Here is a 22,892-nt window from a genome sequence, read left to right as displayed (position 1 = left end):
GAAATCTAGTTTTCCCAGAGCAGTGGTCACCGAGAGCTTGTCTGGCTTCCCCTTTCATTCCCATTAGGGCGCAAAGAAGATTGCATGAGAAGGACAGTCAGTAAGCAAGCCAATTGGTTAGCGTATTTACTAACTACTAGGTGTGAAGCAAATTGGTCTTCTTGTATGCTGTGGCAGTGACTACATGAGTAAAATGGGCTGGCATTTCAGGATATGGAGTTTAAATAAACTAGAGAAATGTGTCTATTACTGGAATAGTGAGGAGCTTCTATTTACTGAACATTTTAGCATGTGTCAGACCTGGGGCTAAGGACTTCACACACATGTTCTCTTGATTTCATGTCAGCAACTCAGAAAGATAAATATTATTGAACTTTTACAGATTTAAAGGGATAATTTCATTAAACAAGTTGCTCTAGTTTATGTGGTCACAATGGAAGAACCAAGATTTAAGCAGACTCAAAGGCTGTTCTGTAAACCACTGCTCTGCTCATGCTACTGAATTGAACCCTGGTTGGTCAGGCTTTGGCAAGAGAGATAATGAACAAACTTCTCTGGGCTTAAACTCGTTACTGATTCAAAGGAACCCACAAAGAGGCCCATATCAGTTCTGTGCATTGTTTATAGGGGGTTTTCATGTTTTCTGATAAAGATCCCCTGTTCAGTGCACAAGCAATTCTATTTCCTTCTCATAGGGCACAGGGACATCTGGTGAGGGCCCAGTTAGACATCTGTGTAATGAAAACAATAGCAACAAGCCAAAAGAGTTTTCATCTTGTGCCAGGTACTATTCTAAGTGCTTTCCATGTAATAACCCCATTAATCTTCACAACAACCCTACGAGGAATGTTCCAATGTTCTGGGGTGAGATATGTTGGGGTGGGGACATTTCTCTATTCAAACAAGTGTGTGAAATGTTGTCTACTGTTTCATCTTTTTAATGACTCACATTTCACATTGGCCAAGTAAAGATTCTGAATTCTGCAGTTAAGATGTGTATCCCAAATTTAGTTTACCATATACCCCTTATTCCCACTAACCCCCATTAACTTCTCACACAGATTGAGGATTGCTGCCCCAGACCTTCACTCATAGACTGAATCCAGATGGAAACCTTCAGTGGCCAGGAGGTGGGGAGAGGGGTGGAGCACAGCAGATGGGGAGAGGTGATATTCTAACAATTTTAGATACTACCCAATTGACACTGGGATCAGTTGAGCAAAGCTGCTTTCCAGGTGTCAATCACAAAGTTGTTTGCCAGTGCAGAAATAAATAAAGGAAAAAACGTTTTATTCAGCATTTAACCCAAACTTGTCATTTCTTTCATCCATACAGGGCTTAGAGCAGACAAGCACCATATATATATAACTTCTAATGATAGGATAGATCTGTTGAAGCAGAGATAATCTTGTTACATTTACTTGTAAAAAGTGGTGGTCTTTTATAGCCTGCTGATTATCTCAGAACTCTGAGGAAGGGTTCAGTAAGTGACTTACATTCAAAATCTGATTAACTTTCTGGATCCATCGGATCCCTTTTAGGGATTAATGCCAGGATAGAAACACAAAGAAGTGATTCATAGGAGACCATGGGACCAACTAGAAATCATTAATTCAGCCATTTATTCATTTCTTAAGAATGTATCAGGCTTAATGGTATTTAACAGTGCTTATTCAGGGGAATACAAATGTTTTTATCCTTAAAGATCGTACTACCTGGTTGGAGAGAGGACCTGTGACAAAACGAATCAGGGAATTAACTCTCATTGGAGTTCAAGGCATGAAGCTGGTGAGGCAGGCAGAATGGTTATGAAAGCTTCCAAAAGTCTTTATTTGAGCTCCAATGATGGGTAGGATTTGGAAGAATACACATGAGAAAAAGTAGTATTCTGTTGTATATGTGTGTGCATGTGCATGTGTGTGTATGTGTGTGCGTTTGTGTTAGGAACAGGGCAAAAAGGAGTCATCACAGAACAAAAGCACCGTGGCAGATTGGGCCCATGTTACAGAGAGAGCAACAAACGATCTGGCTTCAGGGAAATGCTCAGATTTGGACTTTAGAAATGTGGGTTAAATTCAAGTTAAGGAGTCCTTTGAAGGCTAGGCCAAGACTTTGGGCTTTTTTAGTAGTCAAGAGAGTCCCCGAAGGTTCTTAGAAAATGGATTGGCTTAAAAAGTGGTATTTTAGGAAGGACAGCCTAGCAGTGCCTTGTGGGCCATCTGAAAGGAAAAAGAGGAGGCAGAGGGCCACACAGCAAGCAAAGGTGTGAAATACAGCATGATGAAGACCTGGATTAGGATTTTAGTGGGATGGAATTAAAAGGAAGGGGTTGAAGTTCTACTGGTGTTATGGGTTGAATTGTGTCCCTCCTGAAATACGTATTCAAATCCTAATCACTGTTCCAGCAAATGTGACCTTATTTTGAGATAAGGTCTCTGAAGATGTCATTAGTTCAAATAAGGTCAAAATGGGTGGGTCCTAATCCAATATGACTGTGTCCTTATAAGAAGATCAAATGGGCACAAACAGACAGAGACAGGAGGGGAAGACACGAGGTGAGGAGACAGACACACAGAGAGAAGATAGCCATGTGATAATGGAAGCAGAGATTGGGTTAAGTAATCAAAGAAAGCCGAGAATTGCTGGCCACTGCCAGAAGCCAGGAAAGAGGCATGGAACAGACTGTGTGCCCACAGACTTCAGAGGCAGTATGGCCCTTCCAACACCGTGCTTTTAGACTTCCAGTCTTGTCTTAGTTTCCATTGACTGCTCAAGCAGATACCATGCAATGAGCTGGCTTAAACAACAGAAATTTGTAACTCATGCTTTTGAAGCTGGAAAAAAGTCCAAATCAAAACATCATCAAGGCAATACTTTCTCCCCAAAGACTGACAGTCTGGGGCTGGCTGTCTGCGAGCCTTGGTTCTTGGCTTCTTCGTCATGTGGCAATGCACATGGCAGCCTTTCCTGGCCTCTCCTTTCTCTTCCAGGTTCCACTGAATTTCAACTTCTTGCTTCCTGTGACTTTCTCTTTCTATCTGTCTGAATTTCATTCTACTTATGAGGACCTCAGTAATAGAGTTAAGAACCATCCTGACTGAGGTGGGCCACACCTTTACTGAAATAACCCCATAAAAAAGGCCTACTTAGAGTAATTCACACCCACAAGAATGGATTAGTTTTAAGAACATGTTTTCCTGGGGTACATACAGCTCCAAACCAGCACAAGCCTCTAGAACTGTGACAAAGTGAGCTTCTCTTGTTTTAACCCAGACATTGTTTGGTACTTTGTTATGGCAGCCCTAAAAACCAAGAAAACTGGGTTTATGGATGAAGGAAGCTTCAGAAAGTAAGTCCTAAAACTTAGGTATCTCTGAAATAATTAACTTTGAATCACAACCTTATTTATGCAGCACATCAGTTTTGTCAATATACTGAATAATTACATTATTAATATAAATAAACTCATTGTTTCATACCAAAAAAGAATATTTCAAAAATGGTTAAAATTCTTTTTGCAAAGGAATTTTATTAACCCAACATGAAAAGATATGCTCTCTCATAATCTGTAAGGTGATATCAATGGTTTTTTCCCAAGTAGTGTCCATCATGAATCTATATTGGAGGGACATTCTTCTTTTGCACAAATTCTATACTCACAAAACTGTGCAAACCCAGATGAGTTTATAATATACAAACATATTTGTGAGGGATAAGATTAATTATTGCAATGTCTGGGAGTTCCAACCCACTCCTACCTTGGCAGAGAACACTACTTACATGATGCTGATAAACCTATTTAATCTGGCACTTATCGTTACTATTAAGATAAAAGGGGACTTAGTCAACAATATTTTTAATCATATTTTTTATTGTAGAATACAACATATATACATAAAAGTGATAACTTTCCAAGTGCAATTTAACAAGTAGTTGGAGAGCAAATTTCAAAGAATATTATAGGTTACAATTCCACAGTTTCAGTTATTTTCTTATTATGAAATATATATACAAAAAGGCAGTATTTTTCAAAGTATGATTTAACTAGTAGATATATAGGAAATTTCCAAAGTTATTATGAGTTATATTACTATAGTTTCAGTCATTTCCTTATTGTGAAATCTAATACATATACAAAAAGGTATAGCTTTCAAATTACAATTTAACAAGTAGCTATAGAACAAATTTCAAAGGATGCTATAGGTTACAGTTCCACCATTTCATTTTTTCCCTTCTAACTATTCTAATACCCTAGCAACAAAGGAAAAGAAAATTGTATAGAGATTCAGTGTTCATAATCCTTTGTTAAATTTCATCCTGTCTGTTGCTACCCCTTCCTCTAGTTCAATCACTTTCCTGATCTTCAGAGATGTCTAGGAGTGACCACCCTAACCAGTTCATGTTGAAAAGGAGTGGCAACTTTATGAACAAAGGGGACACATCTAGTTGATGTTCTTGAAGAGGCTATTGCCTCTGGGTTTTGGGAGTTAGCTGGCATAGGGGCACTCTGAAGGATTTATGTTTCTGATGAATAAACTTAGTGAGTGAAACTTTTATAGTGTATGAGATTCCTATTAATTATACTCTCAACAATATTTAAAGCACTACTTTGCTCCTAAAATCTAGGGTACATAGCATGAGATACAAGATGAAGGTACACAAATGCTCTTTAGGTATCTTTATGCCATGTTGAAGTTTAGATTTTATTTTCTAAGCATAGGGAGATGGCACTAGTTTTTGAGCCAAGAAAAATGTGATGAAATCTATAATTTGGAAAGGGTTATATGGGAAGAATTTTGCAAGCGGAAAAACCACGTAGGAGTCTACAGCAACAGTCCTGGTAAAAGATGCTAAGTTCTGAAATGGGTGCAGCATCTGAAATACAGATGAGAAACATTTCCAGGTAAAAAGCAAAATTTAGGTAACATATATAAATTAGTGGGATAGGTGAAGAGTAAGTATTGCACTTCAGTTTGCAGTAGGTTTTAAACATTTGAGCAGTCTAAGGACTAATCATGACATTTAGTCACATTTGTGTTATTTAATTTTTACCTCTGGATCCCCATTTGGCTCTTATTTTCCTTACCTCTTTGGGAAAATCTCCCTTTTCTGTATTTAAATCTTAAAGAATAGATAACTATCAACAAACTAAAGTTCCTGGCTCATTTTTTGACTTTGATTTATATGTACACTGCTTTTATCATGAGCACGTAAAACAAATTATCCCTCTTATGAATGCATTGATTGGACATATATACCCCCAAACATACATACATATACTCCTTTCCCAATTTTCTATCCCTCTTTCTTTTGAAACTCACTGTTTGTTCTGTGCCTATAAAGCAATGGACTAATTCAAAGTTAGTACTTTTGATCCTGGCTCCAGGTTGATTTGAATTTTCTGCCATAGGTGAAGAGTATCAAAGGGACGTTTGTTGGGTGTGATGCCTATAGGTCAAAAATAGCAAAGTCCAACAAGCTGAAAAGGAAGTTATAATAAAAGCTATTTACGTCCTGTGGTGGCTGCACCGACCCAGGCCGCTTGATAGGAATTTAGATAAGAATGGCAGAAACTAGACAGAATAGTGTTTGATCATAAATGAAGTATGTGTTGTTTTTATTCACAATGACGATAATGATAAACAGCTTAAATGTTCACCGTGTGTTTTATACTTTAAAACATTCTCCCATATATGCAGTGTTATTCCATAGATGATAGCCAAGGGCTGGCGTGGATTTTCCCTAAATATGGACCTTACTTGACCCAGAAATCAGCAAATGTAATGCTGTCCCTGTAGCCCAATAGGAAGTGGCTCTTCCCCTCTGAGTTGATATTGGGCTTCCAGTGAACCAAAAATACTGATTCTCGTGTGTGCTAGGGGAGAACATTCCTCACTACTTTATACACTAAGCCTGCAGGTTAAATAGTTTAAAGTTGCCACACACACATTTACCGTATTTCCTAAGGTGACAGGCGGTGCCTTACATTATACTATCTCGTTTGCAAACTGCAACATTCATCTACTAAGAATAGGGTAACACAAATCACAAAATTACTAAACATTTTAAAAATTAACTGTCTACAAAACCACTTTAGAACTTTACATTTAGAAATACTGTTCATGGAACAAACATTTTAAATCTAAGAAATAAATAATCTGATGCCTGCTTTATTTGGCATTCCACCTTTAAAAGTTACACTATAGATTTCAGCTGCCATATGATCACCCTTTTTCTACTATATGTAAAGCAGAAAAAGAGAAAAGGATAGACAATGCTTATTTATTTTGAGCTTTGTATATATTTTCCACTTGCCCTTGCCAAGCCTTCCCCATACTGTTAAGTGTCTTAGGAGGTTAACCTCTAAGAAATACAGCAAGGAGCTCCCCTGCCTCTGGTTCCCAGTGGAGTTTGGACAACAGAAGATACTAGCAGAACACTGGACAGTGAGAAGAGATACAGTGGTGTGTAGGAGAAAGTTAACTCTTTATCTTTCTCAACACCACTTTCAGTGACATCATGGAATTGGCGTGAAATCAGCCGTGGTGGGAGAATTTACACCATGGAAATGAAGATATGCTACAAATCAGGTCTTCTATTTCTAGAAAGTCAGGTGGCCAGCATGGAACTAGCAGAGCATGGTTCTGGGTATTTATTCCTTTGGTTCCTTCTGTGCTTGGATATCTAGGCCCGCTGGGTCCCTCAACCAAAGGTGCTTGGAGGGGGCTCTCTCCATGCAGCTGAAAACTCTTTCAGTTTCTGTAACACTGCTGTTCCCTGTCCCCTCAGGCTTAAAGGAGATAACCAATCCCCGTCTTGCCGGCCTCAGACTATTGCACCAACTGTTTTTTTCTCTAAACCTGTGCTGTCCAATAGGGGAGCCACTAGCTGCCTGTGACTATTCACCACTTGGTGGTGATTATCGTGATAGCATGACTGAGGATCTGAATTTTTAATTTTATCTCATTAAAGTTAATTAAAATTTAATTTGCAAAACAGAAATAGTGTGAAATATTGTTAAACACAACTTTGTTGCTTTGGTGGGACTGCATTTGTAGTATCTGAACTGAGAAGTGCTGAGAATATAAAATGCACGCCAGATTTCAAAGACTTATTACAAAACAAAGAATATAACATATCTTATTAATAGCATGTTTACATTAATTGCATGTTAAAATAATATTTTGGATACATTGAGTTAAGCTAAATATATTATTAAAATTAATTTCATCTGTTTCTTTTTACTTTTTTTTTTTTAAATGTGGTTACTGGAACATTTTAAATTATTTAGCCTCCCACTATTCGACAGCCAAGCTCTAAACCTTGCCCACACCTCTGTAAAGAGCCTCTTTACTATACTATCCTTAAATACAGAATTTGAATATGCTACCAGTTTTCCTTCTAGGACCTTAACTGATGTCACCAAAAACAAACAAACAAACAAAAGTTTACTGGGACTAATTTATTCCATTCCTTATGAGTTAATTACCACTCTATTTTTAAAGAGGAAAGAAACAGCCTTCTTTTGGAGTATGTATTCAGTGGAGGCTACTAGCTAGTCAATACTTGGCTTCTAAACAATTGATAGAATTTTTGCAGCATGATCTAGTGGAACAATCCTGCAAAATTTTTCCTGAATGGAAGGAAGTCTTCATCTTGCTAAGTAGCTATCCTATGCCAGTTTTTGAATAGACTATCCACTTCAACTCTCCTAATAATCCTGAGAGACAGAAATGTTTGGGAAACTCTCACCTGACGACCAGGAAACTGAAGCATGGAGAAGTTGCTTGCTCAAGGTCACACAGCTGGTAAGCTTAGACGCCAGGATTAAGCCAGGTTCACTTGACTTTATAGCCGGGGATCCTTCCAGCCTACCCTACAATAAATATTCCTCACCCCAAGGTGTCTTAAACTGTTGATTTTACTAGATACTGATTTTTAAACTCTCCTTGCAATGTAGGTGGTCTTTAAAATACCTTCTCCCTCCCACAGCAATCAATGAGAGCATGTTCCACTTCTTCGTTGGCCTCAGGGATATCCATGTTGAAACAGACCTAAAAAAGACTGGAGCTTGCAATACTTCCAGAAGTTGCTTCAAGGGTTTCCTATTCAGATCAGTTGTAGGAAAAGACAGCCAAATGTTGGGCAAACCAAGATAGGTCAGTTTGGGTAGGTTGCATTCTGCTAAGCCCAGCCCTCAGTCCAGCCTCAGTCTCACACACCCCTGCTGCCCTTGATGCCTTATCCCAGTGCCAAGTGGATCATTAGATGGTCTTGCTTCCCTGTATATGACTGGTGAAGACTCAGAGGCTCAGACGTGCACACTGTACCCAAGTCACAAACTGGACCAATGTCCTAAACCTCTGGATTGGATACTTTATAGTGTTGCCTTCCATTCTTATTTTCCATCCATATCTAATTTGATCCTCCTGCATTTGACTCTGACTTATGTAAAATGTAGTTTCTTCATGGGAGTTTTAAAATGATGTTTACACATGTGTTAGCACTTGTTGCACTGGACTTCGGATATCCTTCCTTGCTAAATGGGTGTGAAATAAAAATGTTTTTTAAGGCAAGAAGGGACTGTACATGAACCCATGCTAATTCTGGAATTGTGCACAGCTGTGTGACATTAAACAATAAAAGGAGAATGACAGGAACTTCCAGGATCTCTGCAAAATTGGTCATGGTTTTTTACTCCTTACTTAATGCAAGGAATCTTGTGGGTGTGAAACAAATATTGACTGACTCTCTTACTAAATGGAATAAAGCAAGGAGATGCTTTCTCCTATACCCATGTTATATTTTGGTCTGATCTGATATTACTGTGTGTCCACTTAGATGTCCTCTCATCTGAATTCTTCTGAAGTTGAAAATGGAGGCAATCTTACTTAGGGTTTAAGAACAGAGCTTGGAATCAGGCAGACCTGAGTTTAGCCGTGTTGCTTGAGTTCTGTGGAATTGTGGACAAGTTCCTTCACCTCTCTCCACCTGAATTTTTCATCTACAAGAAGGAAGTAACATCTTATCAGTTACAGTTTTCCAGATGCAAGCAACAGAAATCAACTCTTAAGCAACTTAGAGAAGATATTTTCAAAAGTAATTCATTGTAAGGATATGAAACAGTTGAAAGAACTGAAGGAAAGACAAAAGTGGACCTCAGAAGGGTGTGAAACAGAGGAGCTCTAGGGATCTAGGAGACAAAAACATGGATATTCTCATTAGGTCACTACCACCAAGAAAATGAGCTCTAATCTAATTGCATCCTTATGTTTCTCTACCCAAGAGCCAAATTCCTCAGAAAGGGTCTGAGTGGCCTAGTTGGGGCCTTGCATCTCCCCCTTGGTCAGAGGAGGGCAGGAGTAGGCAAGGTATTCCAAGCAATAGCCCTTCCAAAATGCACAGAGACCTACCTCCCAAATAAAGTATCAGGGTGATATTACCAAAGAAAGGGAGATGGGTGTTGTATAAGCTAAAGAAACAGAAATGTTTTAGAGACTCCCTACTTATAGAGTCATTATGTTGTTCAAATGAGGTAATTGATACAGACACACACTATGCCAGTAAATATAGATGATCAATACAGACAATTTTTTTTTAAAAAATTACCATTAGAAAGGGCTCACAATCCACTTTATTCCTCTCTATTAAGCATGGTCACATTTGCAAAGAGCATTTCTCCTTCTCTCTTTATATACATTTTTTCTATTTTTTTTTTTTTTTTTGAGGGGAGGCTGGTAGAAGCCCCTTGGATTTTATTTAAAAGTTTACTAATGGGTCATTGTAACAATTTGCTCTCCTACAAGGTGGAGATATGTGGAAAACAAAATAACCAGTAATTATGCCTCAAATAGTTAGCATGAAATTATTTAACATAAAGATTTGCCTTTGCTATTTCAAACATAAGCCAATGATAAATCCCATGCCATATATTTTAGTTATGGTAAATCACAGTCACATGTGGCCATGATTATGGCTAATTGTGGGATAAAGGATTTAATTTTAGAGAATGAATGAAATATACTCTTGTTGACATTTATGCATGGTGGTCTGAGAACAATAGGGAAGAGCTAACAGCTCTGTGGTATAGAGAGAATAATAAGAAATAATAAGGAAAGTTTAAATCAAGGATTCTGATTCTTAATGATGGTACAGATGATTCTAAAAGGCTGGAGTCTCTATATTTAGAAAGCACCAGCTGCTTCAAATTAGGGAGACTGTAGACTCTTCTGATATGGGTTCACTGATGGTGTTTTTTGTATGGGTATGAATAAGTCACTCCACTTATGTGTGAATAGAAAATCTAGAACATTTCCATGAATTGTTGGGTTATAGAGGATATATGATAAATGATCTACACTGAAATTACCCATTTACAAATTCAGTAATGTTTTAAAGAATATTAAGGAAAAACCTATTTAGCGTTTGGTCTAAAATTGCTTATGGACTGCATGAAAATTCCAGGAGCTTAAAAGGAACCAACTCAAGTTGTGTGTGTGTGTTTGTGTGTGTGTGTGTGTTTTAACTCATCCTTCATTTCACAGAAGACAACTTTTCTCATTAAAACTAAACAACCCTGTCAAAGCAAACCTCAAACAATTGGTTTATGACTCAAAATTAGTCCTCTCCACAGAAATCTTTAGTAAAAGGAAGATTTATGCAAAATGAAGAAGAACCAGAGGACACCTTTTGCTTCTGTAACCCACATCTTGAGTAAGATAAACTGGGGGTACGCTGATAGTAGCTTTTTAGCATCAAGATTGAGTACCTGCAATCTTAGTTTACCAGGGCTGCTGTGAAAAAATACCACAAACTGATTGGCTTAAACAACAGGCATTTATTGTTTCACAGTTTTGGAGGCTAGCGGTCCAACATCAGGGTATATCATTAGGCCAGGCCGTCTCCCAGAGTCTAGTGTTCTGGTGCTGGCTCGATCTCTATTTCCCATGGTGATATCTGTCTTCCTCTTTGGTTTCCACTTCTGCTGTCTCCTTCTGCTCAGTCTCCAACCAGATTTTCCTCTCCTTGTAAGACCTCCACTCATATGGACTAAGGCCTACCTTGACACAATTTGGCCTCATCCAGATAGGATCTTAAAAGGTCCCACTTACAAATGAGTCCATGCCTGCAGGAGTGCGGGTTAAGCCTTATATATGCCTTTGTAGGGGACATTATTTAATCTACCACACCTGACAAAACTCTTCAGAGAATTCTGTAAATAAATCTACATCTCAGAAAATATGAATGAAATTTCCATTTTTCCATTTTCCATTTGTGGGTATTCACCTTTTCCTTCCTTCCTTCCTTCCTTCCCTCCCTCCCTCCTTCCCTTCTTTCCTTCTTCATTAAAACTTTTTAATTTTGATATAATTGTGTATTCACATGCTGTTGCAAGAAATAATATAGAAATACCCAGCATACCTTTTACCTAGTTTCCTCCAACAGTAATATTTTATATAACTATAGTGCAATATCACAAGCAGAATATTGACATTGATACAGTCAAGACAGCATTTCCATCACCGCCAGTTCCCTCTTGTTGCTTTTTATAGCCATATCCACTTCTCTCTGGCTTTACCTCCTCCTTAAGTCCTATCATTTGCTAATCTGTTCTCCATTTCCATCATTCTGCATTTCAAGAATGTTGCATAAATGGAATCTTATGGTATACAGACTCCTGGGATTAGCTTTTACACAGAGCATAATTCTCTGGAGATTCATCCAGGTTGTTGTGTATAATTCATTCCTTTTTATTGCTGAAGTAATATTCCATGATATGGATGTAACAGTTCTTTTAACCACTCTCCCATTGAAGAGTGTCTGGGTTGTTTGCAGTTCGGGGCTATTAAGAATCAAGCTGCTATAAACCTTCCTACACAGGTTTTTGTATGAATGTAAACCTTCATTTCTCTGAGATAAATACTCAGGAGTGCAATTGCTGGCTTATATGATAGTTGTATTTTTAGTTTTTAAAAGACTGCCAAACTGTTCTCCAGCGTGCCTATACCATATCACATTCCCACCAACAAAACATGAGTTATATAGTTTTTACCCATCCTTTTCGGCATTTAGAGTTGTCACTATTTTTTATTTTAGTCATTCTAATTGGTGTGTTCTGATATCTCTTGGTTTTAATTTCCATTTACCTAATGACTAATGATATTGAAAGTCTTTTCATATGCTGATTTGTGATAAATAAATCTTTAGTGAAATATCTCTTCATGGTCTCTGCCCATTTTCCAATTGCATTATTTGTCTTTCTACTTTTGTGTTTTTAGAGTTCTTTATATTTTCTAGATACTAGACCTTTTTCAGATATCTGGTTTGCAAATATTTTCTTCCAGTCTGTAGCTTGTCTTTCCATTCTTTTAATGGGGTCTTTGGCAGAGCAAAAGTTTTTAAGTTTAATTAAGTCTAATTTATCACTTTTTCCTTTTATGGATAGTGCTTTTGGTGTCAAATCTAAGAACTCTTTGTCTACCCCTAAATACCCAAGATTTTCTCCTGTGATTTTTTTCTGAAAATTTTGTAGTTTTACATTTTACATTTAAGTCTGTGATCTATTTTGAGTTAATTTTTTAATAGGTTTGGGAGACTTAGATTAAGGTTCTTTTTTTTTTTTTGTCTATGCGTATCTAATTGCTCTAGCACCATTTGTTGAAAAGTCTGTCATCTTCTATTTTTTTTTTTAAATGATCCTAAAACTACATTCTTTCCTCCCTCCTTCCCTCATCCCTCCCTTCCATCCTCCCTCCCTTCCTTCCTTCCTTCCTTGTTTCCTTTCTTCTTTCCAAGCTTTTTCTGTTGCTTTGCGTGACCTACAGTATCATCACCATGCTCTAGTGCTCTAGACGGGAAAGAGGGAAAGGTAGTTTCTTTCTTTTGTAAACTAAGGTTTCAGCAGATCCATGTTATGGGGTTTGTTGCTTAATATGTGAATGGAAAGTATGGAATTTATGTATTCTTATATATTTAGAAAAGACCTAAATCTGCTTTTCAAAGGTCAACTTATGTGTTTTTCATGGTTATCACTTTAATTAATGAGCAAGAAAGAGAAAGAAACAGGTACAACATTTTTAGTCTTCTCTAGGTTATGTAATGTACTCTATAAGCAGCTGCAATTCATCTGGGTTTATTTCAGATCTGGTGTAAAAGGAGCACCAGAAAGTAGGGAATGAGACATGTTGATCTTCTATTTAGTAAATATGTGGTAAAAGCAGGAATGTACGTAAACAGATCCTGTACATTTCCTCCCTATCTTCCTCCCTTCCCTCTTTCCTTACTTCTACATGAATTCAATAAATGCCTGGGAATAAAAAAAGTAGACAGGTCTTTGCTTTCATAGAAGTTCTGGTCTCAGGATGGAGGAAGAAAATAAGCAAGTAAATAAACGAGAGAATCACAAGTTAGAGTAAGCCCTATTTAATAAGATTTTAACACTGGTATACATTGGATTATTACAAATCTTGGAATATTAGTTAAGCTAGCTAGAATGTTAGAATTATATGTCATTAGAGTGATATTGGTGTTGAATTCATTGATATTATTTGTATTGATCATTCGATATTTATTGAGTACATTACATTTTAGTTATTGCCCTAGTTGTTACCATGACCCCAAAGGGGAAAAAAATGCATAATTCCTGGTGTCTCAAAACCTATAATTTAGCTGCAGAGGTAAGATGTGTACATAAAATATAAATATATTAAAATAAGTATCAAATAAATATGATGAATAATAAATGAAATTAAAAACAAGAATGTTTCCGTGAAGAAGAAAAATCACTGCCCTCTGGAATCATTGTGGAAGGCATTATTGATCAAAATCATAAAGATGGGCTTTGCAGTAACCTTAAAGTGCAGATAGGATTTCAAATAGGCAAAGATCAGGTTGGAGGCAAAGGACAGGAAAGAAGAAGATGATTGCTTAAAGTAAGGCTCAGTGTAGAGAGAGAATAAGGCTCCTCTGCTCCAGGGAATGATTGCAAGACTATTTTGGCAATTCAGTTAAAATCAGATTAAAGTAGAAATGGGCACACATGCAAGGTGACACATGTAGTACCTGGACTCACATGGTTTCCAAAGGAATTCAAGCACAGGTACAGGCTTTAAACACTACAGAAGGATGTTTTCATTTGTGTAATTGCTTTTTTTAAGGTTTTAGACTGAATGATGGATAAAATGTAACATTTTGTAAGCAAAGTCTTTATTTTCTCAAAGACTGGAAATATTTATTTGCAAAATGTGTTGATATGAAATCAGAATAATTTTATTGTTGATTCATTGTTTTTTTCAATTCAGAACATTTCTTCAAGTATTCACAGGGCACAAATTGGCTTTACTCTTCTAATCCTCTGATAATTAAACAGCAGAGTAAATCAATATTTTAAATAATTCTTAAAAATCTGTTGTACCCTGCATGGGCAAACTTATGAGTAGACACTTTTCATCTACTTGCTTCTTCAAATTGGACAGCATGTTCAAGAGTTGGAGTCCTGACCTGTATTGAGCCCTTGCTCACATCACTTGTCCTCTTTGAGTGACAGATAAAAATTATTACTCATTATTGCTGTTGTAAGGATAAAATGAGAATGTATGACTTTTTAAAAAAATTGGCAAAGCTCAGTGTAACATTTCTAGATAATAAATTTTGTATTGGCCTAGACTACCCCTTCTATATCTTTGCATTCTGCAAGTGCCTAATAGTACCTGGCACCTAGAACCTCATTCTTACTAGTAGCATTGTTATTGAAAATGCCAGCAATACTGCAGTACATTGATTTACTTTTACACATAAAACCTATTTAATACATTTGTTTTTAAATAAACAAATGATGTTCTATGATGTCTAGTTTACAAATGATTTAGCATATATTATCGTATTTAATCATAGTACATCATCCAGAATAGAAAAGTAGTATTACTTGTCTGCACCCCCCTCCCCCCCCCCAAAAAAAAACCTTACAGAATTATTACTTGTTACACTTCAGGGTTGCGGTATCTTATGTAATGCGCAATGAAAGTTAACCAGGTGTCTTCCATTGGCTTCACCTTGTTATTTACGCAGACGTAACACATGACAAAATAGCCAATATATAAAATACAGAAATGTTGAAAAGTTTAACAAAGTTCAAAAGGTTTAAGCCTAAATATTAAATCTTTTAATTATGATAACATATGAACATATGCATAAATGTTTCTGTAAATGAATACATACATATATTTATAGGTATATATCTATACAGGTACAAATACAGGTGTATAGATATTATAGGTTTACAGCCATATAGTCTAAGTTGGAATAAATAATACTGCTGCCATAGAATGTGCTGCATTTTAAACCTCACTGATAGTGAAATAAAACAAACATGTCTAGCTATACAGCAATAGTCTTGCTAAAATTAAGACTTTGAGAGGTTTCATAGCCTCTTATATGAAAGAACTTTCTATAATATAGATTGGTGTAGTAGTAATAATAATAATACATACCCACAAAGGAAAGTTTATGTGTAGGTTTGTGGATGAGTACTTTAAGACTTATGGTAGGAAAATACTTAAGTCAACTAGTTTTATGAATTGTCTCCTTATGAATCTAAATTTGAAAATGTGAAAAGGTCTGATGTGGTCAAATGTCAAGTTTAACAAACACCTGGATACTGTGATGCATGGGAGAAGACAGAAATTGTATCTGTCCACAAGTGCAGCAAGTTTTGGTAAGTCAGTGGTAAGTCTGGGAATAGCATAGCACCTACCGTGTGTTACACACTTGGCAGAGCAGATCCTGAACACGTGCAAGCCCTCATGGTTTGGGCCATATTCAGCAACACTGTCCGATAGTGATATGGGGCTCTTCTAGGATCAGAAAGGAGTATGTAATTTACCATGGAACTGCCTGTTTATGCTAGACAGGCGAATACCTTGCTGGTTGTTTTTACCGCAGTTATTAAATCTTAGTCGCAGTTATAATCCAAGATACTGCATGATTTTACACAAGATGGCAAGATGTTTCCTAAACTCTTCCTGTCATTGAAAAAAAAAGTATATTAAACAGTCTAATTAGAACTCAAGGAATGGAAAGAATGTAAGTTTTGAGACAGATGAATTTGCCTTCAAATTCTCACTCCTTGGGCAAGTTATTTAACATTTGTTGTTGTTGCTATTATTATTATTGCAAAACAGGCAAAACAATGTGTATCTTGTGGGGTCATTATGGATAATTAATGAGATAATGAAGGTAAATATACCAACATAATGCCCAGCATATATTAGATGGTCACATTCCCTTATCCTCTGATGCCACATCTCCTTTCCATTCTCTGTCATAGAGGGGGAAATTAAGAAAATAATTTTAATTTTATACATTGTAAAACACAATATATTGAATGTTTTCTTACTGAAAATTAATGCTTTTAATATAACAAGAATGCAATAACTTCTTATACATTGATACTTAGAGTAAAAAGCAAGCCACTATTTATAGAGCTTTACATGATATGATTTTAATTCTTATATTAACAAATATCCCACAAAATAGGCATCATTATAATACACATTTTGAGGGTGCTTATTGTAATAATAATCACTAAGGGAAAAAGTACCAGCTCATGTATATTGGTTTCATAGCAAGAATGCATGAACAACAAGAATAAAGAGATATGTCTTATCGTCCTGTGTTTTAACAGTAATTTACTTTGTACTTAATAGACAGTCAAGAAACATTAATTGAGATTTTGTTCTTGAAAGCTTTCATTGCTAAATCTAGAAAGATGATGAAATCCTAGACTGCTTGCTTAATCCAACAAAAAACAATGAGGAAGCTCCAGGTAGTAAAAATCTATCTAGGTAGTAAATGAAGAAACAGGAGTCTTGCTTTTTAATTTGTTAATAACTTTGATAGATTTACTTCTGTGAAATGGCTTGTTCATTTGTATAAAGATGAGAGGACAGGAAAGGGATGGGATAGAGAGGGGGGTGGGGTAGGATTCTCTAAGTTGTCAAGTCTTTGTGTTCTCAGGTGTGAGAAATTACCAGTGAATTACCCTTGAAGTGATTAGCATGCATTTCAGGAGGTTGCACTGAAAATGGTGTATCAGCAAAAATTTATTAGAGCATCAGCAGCTGGAGGCCCTTACTTCTCTGAATCTATTAACTAGCAACACGAATAAGTGGATGTTTCTTTACAATAGACTTGCAATACCACAGAAGTAGTCTCAGGTTGCTGTATCTAGATTATTTTCAGGGGTGGAAAATAAAATAATGAGGATGCCAACTGGGCCACCCACTGCAAAATGTGGGTGACCAACATGAGCCAACGGAACCTCTAATGAGTATTTACTCTAAAGAACTCCGCATGTAAACTACTTCCAGACTGATGTAGTGCCAAGCCTAGAGAATTAAGTCTTTCAATGGCTTTTGTTGATTAGCAGCCAAGGCATCTAGGAACAAAGGAGGGGTCTCCTTATTAAACATATCAAGAATATTGCTTTCAGACAAGAAGAATGCAAAGAATGGATCAAAGAACACTATAAAATAGACGGTAGAAATAAGTTACAGCAACATCGCTCATACTCAGGATGAAGGGTGATTTTGTTTAGCTAAAGCATAATTTTTCTGAAAATTTTAAAGCATCATATAGCATTTATGTAATTTGAAGTATGTTATAGGTAGTTTTGCACATGTATTTGGTTTTGATGATCTTGGGTGCAGGGATTTCTATGCTCTGTCCCATCAGTGTGCCCTTAATCTTATAGTCCTTTCCTTCACCAGCCTTTAGCAGGGCATAGATATAAGCTCTTTAATAATTGCTTTTGAAATACATTAAATTGAATTATGTGGCTACTATTTGTTTTAAGGTTCTACTTCATAGTATAGGAAGTATGAAGAGGAACACAGAATGGTTTTCTTTTAAGAAAGATGAATCTGTAACACAAAGAAATCATATATTTTAGAGGGAATAGCTCAGTATCTCTTAGCAAGTTAATAGTAGGGCTTATCCTGACTCATGGATACTGTATATCTCAGACTATTCAAATTCCCAGAGCAATGCAAATGACAGAGAGCATGTGGAAAATCACATTCTCTATGTTTATACAGAGAAAACACAAAGAAAAAAAATGTTTGCACACTGTGACAAAGTCAGTGCTAGAATAGATTCTAAGATGGCCACTCAAACAAATGTTTACTTCAGTAAAGCAAAGCAAAACAAAACCTAATTTGGTACTTTAAAAGTTTAAAAATAACAAAAGTTATTTGATTCCTTTTTTTCTGTTTCCAAATACTTGTGTTGACATTTTGAAAACTTCACTTCTTTGGTCCTTCTCAAATAAGGGTTCAAATGCAATTACTAGCAATATTTTTTAAACAGCCCTCTCAGATGTGAACTGTGGCCGACACTTTTCCCATATTTAGGTACAAGATAAATTTTAGGTGTTGATTTGCAATTTCTGAACTGATTAAAGATTTTTCCAATGATCAGCAATGCCAGTATTGCCACAGTCCTAACATTCTATGGATTCAATAAGGCCATGTGCAGATATAGGAATTCACAAACTATGCCACAGCAGTAACAATAAGATTGCATTTTGACCAAAAGCATTTTCATTTCACCAAAAGTCAGCTATCTGAGAAGCTATATGATAAGAATAAGGACTGCCAATCCTGATATACTGTGTGAGGAAATGTAATAAAAAGTGGTCATGCAAAATAATGAAAAAAAAATAATAATAATAGCAGTTATTGTTGAATGTCTGTTTTATGCCAAGTATGAGAATTTTGTACACATCATCTCATTGAATCTCACTGATGCTTTAATGTGATTATAGCAAAAATGGATACCCATTTTTCTATCTTCTAAATGAACTACAATTCCAAGTTTTCAGCTACACAAGCATTCAGAAGGCTTCCAAAAATTTGTTCAAATTTATTTAATGATCCCATATAGTTGCAGAAAATGTTCTCAGTTCTTTACATTTATTAATTCATTTAATTCTCACAATAGTCCTGTTAGGTAAACAACAGTTTATGGATGTGAAAACTGAGGTTAGATAAGTTGTTGAAGGCTGTGCATCTCCTAAGGGTTAGAACCGGCATTCAAACCTAAACCACCTAGCTTGAGTGTGAGTGGTACTGAGTTTGAACCAAACTCAAAATACATGTTCTGGTGGAAATAAGGATAGCAGCTGCAGCTGGATTTTCATGAAGATCTATCCAACTCATAATAACCCTGAAAATGTGTATTAAGAGTCTTCCTTCTTACTCGCCATCCAGCTCTATAGTGGAAACAAGAATTTCTCCATGTCTGATTCACTGGTTTAGTCCCTGGGGTAGGGGTCTCACAGAATGGGTCTGGGGCAAAAGTATGAGTTATGAGGGGGAGGGAGAATCTCTGATCAATTTAAACTCCTGGGAATATTTCTCTGCTCCAAAGACTGTGTCTCCTTTCGTGAGTTCCTTTCCACTGCTACCACTAGTCAATTCCAAATTGTTTTTATCTCCTGCTCTCTTTAGTTCAGAAGGCAATAGAATGTTTCTCACTCCTGAAGAAAGCACTTAGGGTAAATTTCAAAAGCTTTCAAAGGTTTTATTGTCGGAAGCCAGAAAGAAACCCAGGCAAAAATATATCAAAAGGGAAAACATATCCTACCATTCTTAAAAAACTGTCCCACTCCCTCCTCCTCCCTACTAAAATACTACATTTGGTTCAAGTTATCCCATTGATTTTCAGAATAAAGTCCTTCTTGAGGAATTCTGGAGTTGGCATGGGGCTGGATTTCTGTGTGGAACACTAGGAATTGTGGGAAATGATAGACTGGGAAAGGGGAACATCAGCAGTACTGAGCCAGTTGGTCCTGAGGGTGGAAGAGCCAGAGAAAATACTCATAGATAAGAAGTAGGGGAAGCTGGGATATAGTCTAGGCTATGTAGGATGACAGAGTGGAGTCCCAAAACACAGACCAGAAGTTTGAGTAAAGACACAGTATGGGAATTCCAGCTTCAACTCTGAACGGGGATTATGAAACCATTTCTTTGAGGTAATTGATTCTTAAATTAAAAAAAGAAAAAGAAACATAAGTTATCGCATTCTCTAGGAACCAAGCACTCAACTTAATTCCAGGAATAAATTCAGATTTATTTTAGGTCAAATGCTAAAACTTTTCCTGGAGTTTTTTTGTTTAACTTTGGGAGTGTCCATTAGTTGACCAGATATGCTTCTGTGAAATCCAAATTGGTAACATGGGAAAAGGAAGAAGAATATGACAGTATATCTTGAGGGAGTGTCTTTTTATCTTCTCTTGAGTAAGGGAGTCAATAGTATTAACTCCTTCCCCTTAACTTGAAGAAACTATAACCAGAGCCAGATATTCAATTTTCTGTAAGCCTCGTGGGTGACAACAGCTCAAGAATCTTGTCAACACATCCAAAGCTAAGCTGCCCAGAAAGCCATATGGAAAATGAAGAACCAGTTACTTCATTACACAGTCCATTTTATGCATTATGTATTTCTAGTATCTGTTGGGTAGACTATGTTTCAAAACAACTTAAATGAAAAGTAAATATGTTCTGGTGACCAAGAAGGCAATATAAGATACTCCAGGGTGCTGTTCCTCCACTGAATCTTTGAAGACCTAGCAAAAACTGGCAGAGCATTCTTCCTCAAAACTCTGGAAAACAGTTAAAGGGTTTCCGAATTGGCTTTTTAAAAAGTAGGAGGAGCCTGTGGTGCCCTTGGTGGCCCTTCCTCTCCCCTTCCAAGGTGTGGTGTTGAGCCAGCTTGAGTTCCCATTGTGGACTCTTGGCCCTGTTCCAGAGGGAGCAGAGTAATCCTGAGGCACATACTCAGGTGCCTTTATGTTGGTGCCAGTATACTGAGTAGAAGCCTAAAAGACTGAACCAGGAAACTTGTCTCTGGAAAGCCTTCCAAGAACTTGACCTTCAAGCAGAGGCAGCTTGCAGACAGCTAAATTAGTACAAGAAACAGTTAAAGGCTATTTCTAGAGAGCATTCAAATTCCTGTAAATTGGGGGAGTTCCTAGTTCCAGAGTCTAGTACAAGCCCAGGACAAGACACAGACCCAGAAAAGAGGGAGAGGACCCTGAACTTCACTTTCACTTTAGACTGATCTTATGATAGGAGGGCTAAATTCTGAAGGAGAGCACTAGCCAATGCAGAGACAATTAAAACAATGTGAAAGGGTTTTTTTGCTTGTTTTTTTTTTTTTTTGTTTTTGTTTTTGTTTTTGGTATTGGTTTATTTGTTTTGGTTAGATCCTGGAACGCAAGGAAATCTCTGTAATACCACTAGCTATATACAAACTTAAGGAAGCTCAAGGACTAAATCCAATGGTTAACACTTTAAAATATTAAAATGTATGGAGTGCGACAAGAGATTACAAGACACACACAGAAAAAGGAAATGATGACCCATTGAAAGGAACAAGATAAAAACCAGAAGCAATCAATGAAGAAAACCAGACTTTGGACATGCTGGACAAAGACCAAAAAAAGTGTTCCTAAACATGCTTGAGGAGATAATGGAAAACATGGAGAAAGTACTATAGGATATTGTGCCAGTTTGAATGTATTGTGTCCCCCAAATGCCATTATCTTTGTGGTCTTGTGGGACAGACGTTTTGGTGCTGGTTAGATTTGCTTGGAATGTGCCCCACCCAGCTGTGGGTGGTGACTTTGGTGGGATACTCCCATGGAGGTGTGACCCCACCCATTCAGGGTGGGCCTTGATCAGTGGAGCCATATAAAACATGCTGACTCAAAGAGACTGAACGGAGTACAGCTATGAGTGACATTTTTAAGAGGAGCAAGCTTGCTAGAGAGGAACATCCCGGGAGAAAGCCATTTTGAAACCAGAACTTTGGAGCAGACGCCAGCCATGTGCCTTCCCAGCTAAGAGAGGTTTTCCGGACGCCATTGGCCATCTCCAGTGAAGGTACCCGATTACTGATGTGTTACCTTGGACGTTTTGTGGCCTTAAGACTGTAACTATGTAGTGAAATAAACCCCCATTTTATAAAAGCCTATCCATCTCTGGTGTTTTGCATTCTGCAGCATTAGCAAACTAAAACAGATTTTGGTACCGGAGAAGTGGGGTGCTTTTGCTGCTGTGTTTGCAAATACCAAACATGTTGGAACGGCTTTTCAAATGAATAAGGGGAAGACTCTGGAAGAATTGTGAGGAGCTTGATAAAAAAGGCCAAAACTGCTTTAAAGAGACTGTTTGTGGAAATATGGACTCTAAAGATACTTCTGATGAGGACTTGAACAGAAATGATGAATGTGTTGTAAACTGGAAGAAAGGCGATCCTTGTTTTAAAGTGGCACAGAATTTGGCAAAATTGAGTCCTGGTGTCAGAGGGAAGGAAGAATTTGGAAGCAACAACCTGGAATACTTAGCTGAGGAGATCTCCAGACTACGTGTGGAGGACATATCCTGGCTTCTCCTTGCAGTTTATAGTAAAATGCGAACAGAGAGAGATAAACTTAGAACTGAACTCTTGGGTTCAAAGAAGCCAGAAGTTGATGGCTTGGAAAATTACAGGCTTCTAGGGGGTGGAATCCCAGAAGCTACAGCCCAACGTGAGGATGTAACCAAACATGGAACCCAGCCGCCATTTCAGTACAAGCCAAGATTGGAAAAGGAGTTAAGCAGAAAGGATTTGTGGAAAATCCTGTTGTCTGATGGCTTTGACCCCTGCATGCTTCATGCAAAGCCAACAGAATTTTTGCGAGATCTTTATAGACAGAGCCATTGCCTGCCTGGACTGGAGGAGACAGACAAGGAAAAAATTAAAGGAAAAATCTCTTCAAAGACAGAGCCATGGAGGTTGAGGTCTGGAGTTAGGAGGTCTCGGGCTGGGAGAACGGAGCAGCCCACATGCAT

General features: G+C 37.2%; 1 protein-coding gene and 1 non-coding gene across 2 annotated transcripts in view; one reads left to right on the top strand and one right to left on the bottom strand.

Annotated features, from left to right (window-relative positions):
* Window positions 1-22,892, top strand: part of DKK2 (dickkopf WNT signaling pathway inhibitor 2) — a 115,136-nt gene that overhangs the window by 53,819 nt on the left and 38,425 nt on the right. The window lies entirely within an intron of this gene.
* Window positions 10,573-10,684, bottom strand: LOC119530742. The gene has a single exon (XR_005216124.1). It is a non-coding gene; the product is annotated as a U5 spliceosomal RNA (small nuclear RNA).

This window comes from Choloepus didactylus, chromosome 3 (genome assembly GCF_015220235.1).
Source record: "Choloepus didactylus isolate mChoDid1 chromosome 3, mChoDid1.pri, whole genome shotgun sequence".
NCBI classification, from domain to species: domain Eukaryota; kingdom Metazoa; phylum Chordata; class Mammalia; order Pilosa; family Megalonychidae; genus Choloepus; species Choloepus didactylus.
This window is presented reverse-complemented; position numbering and strand designations above follow the sequence as displayed.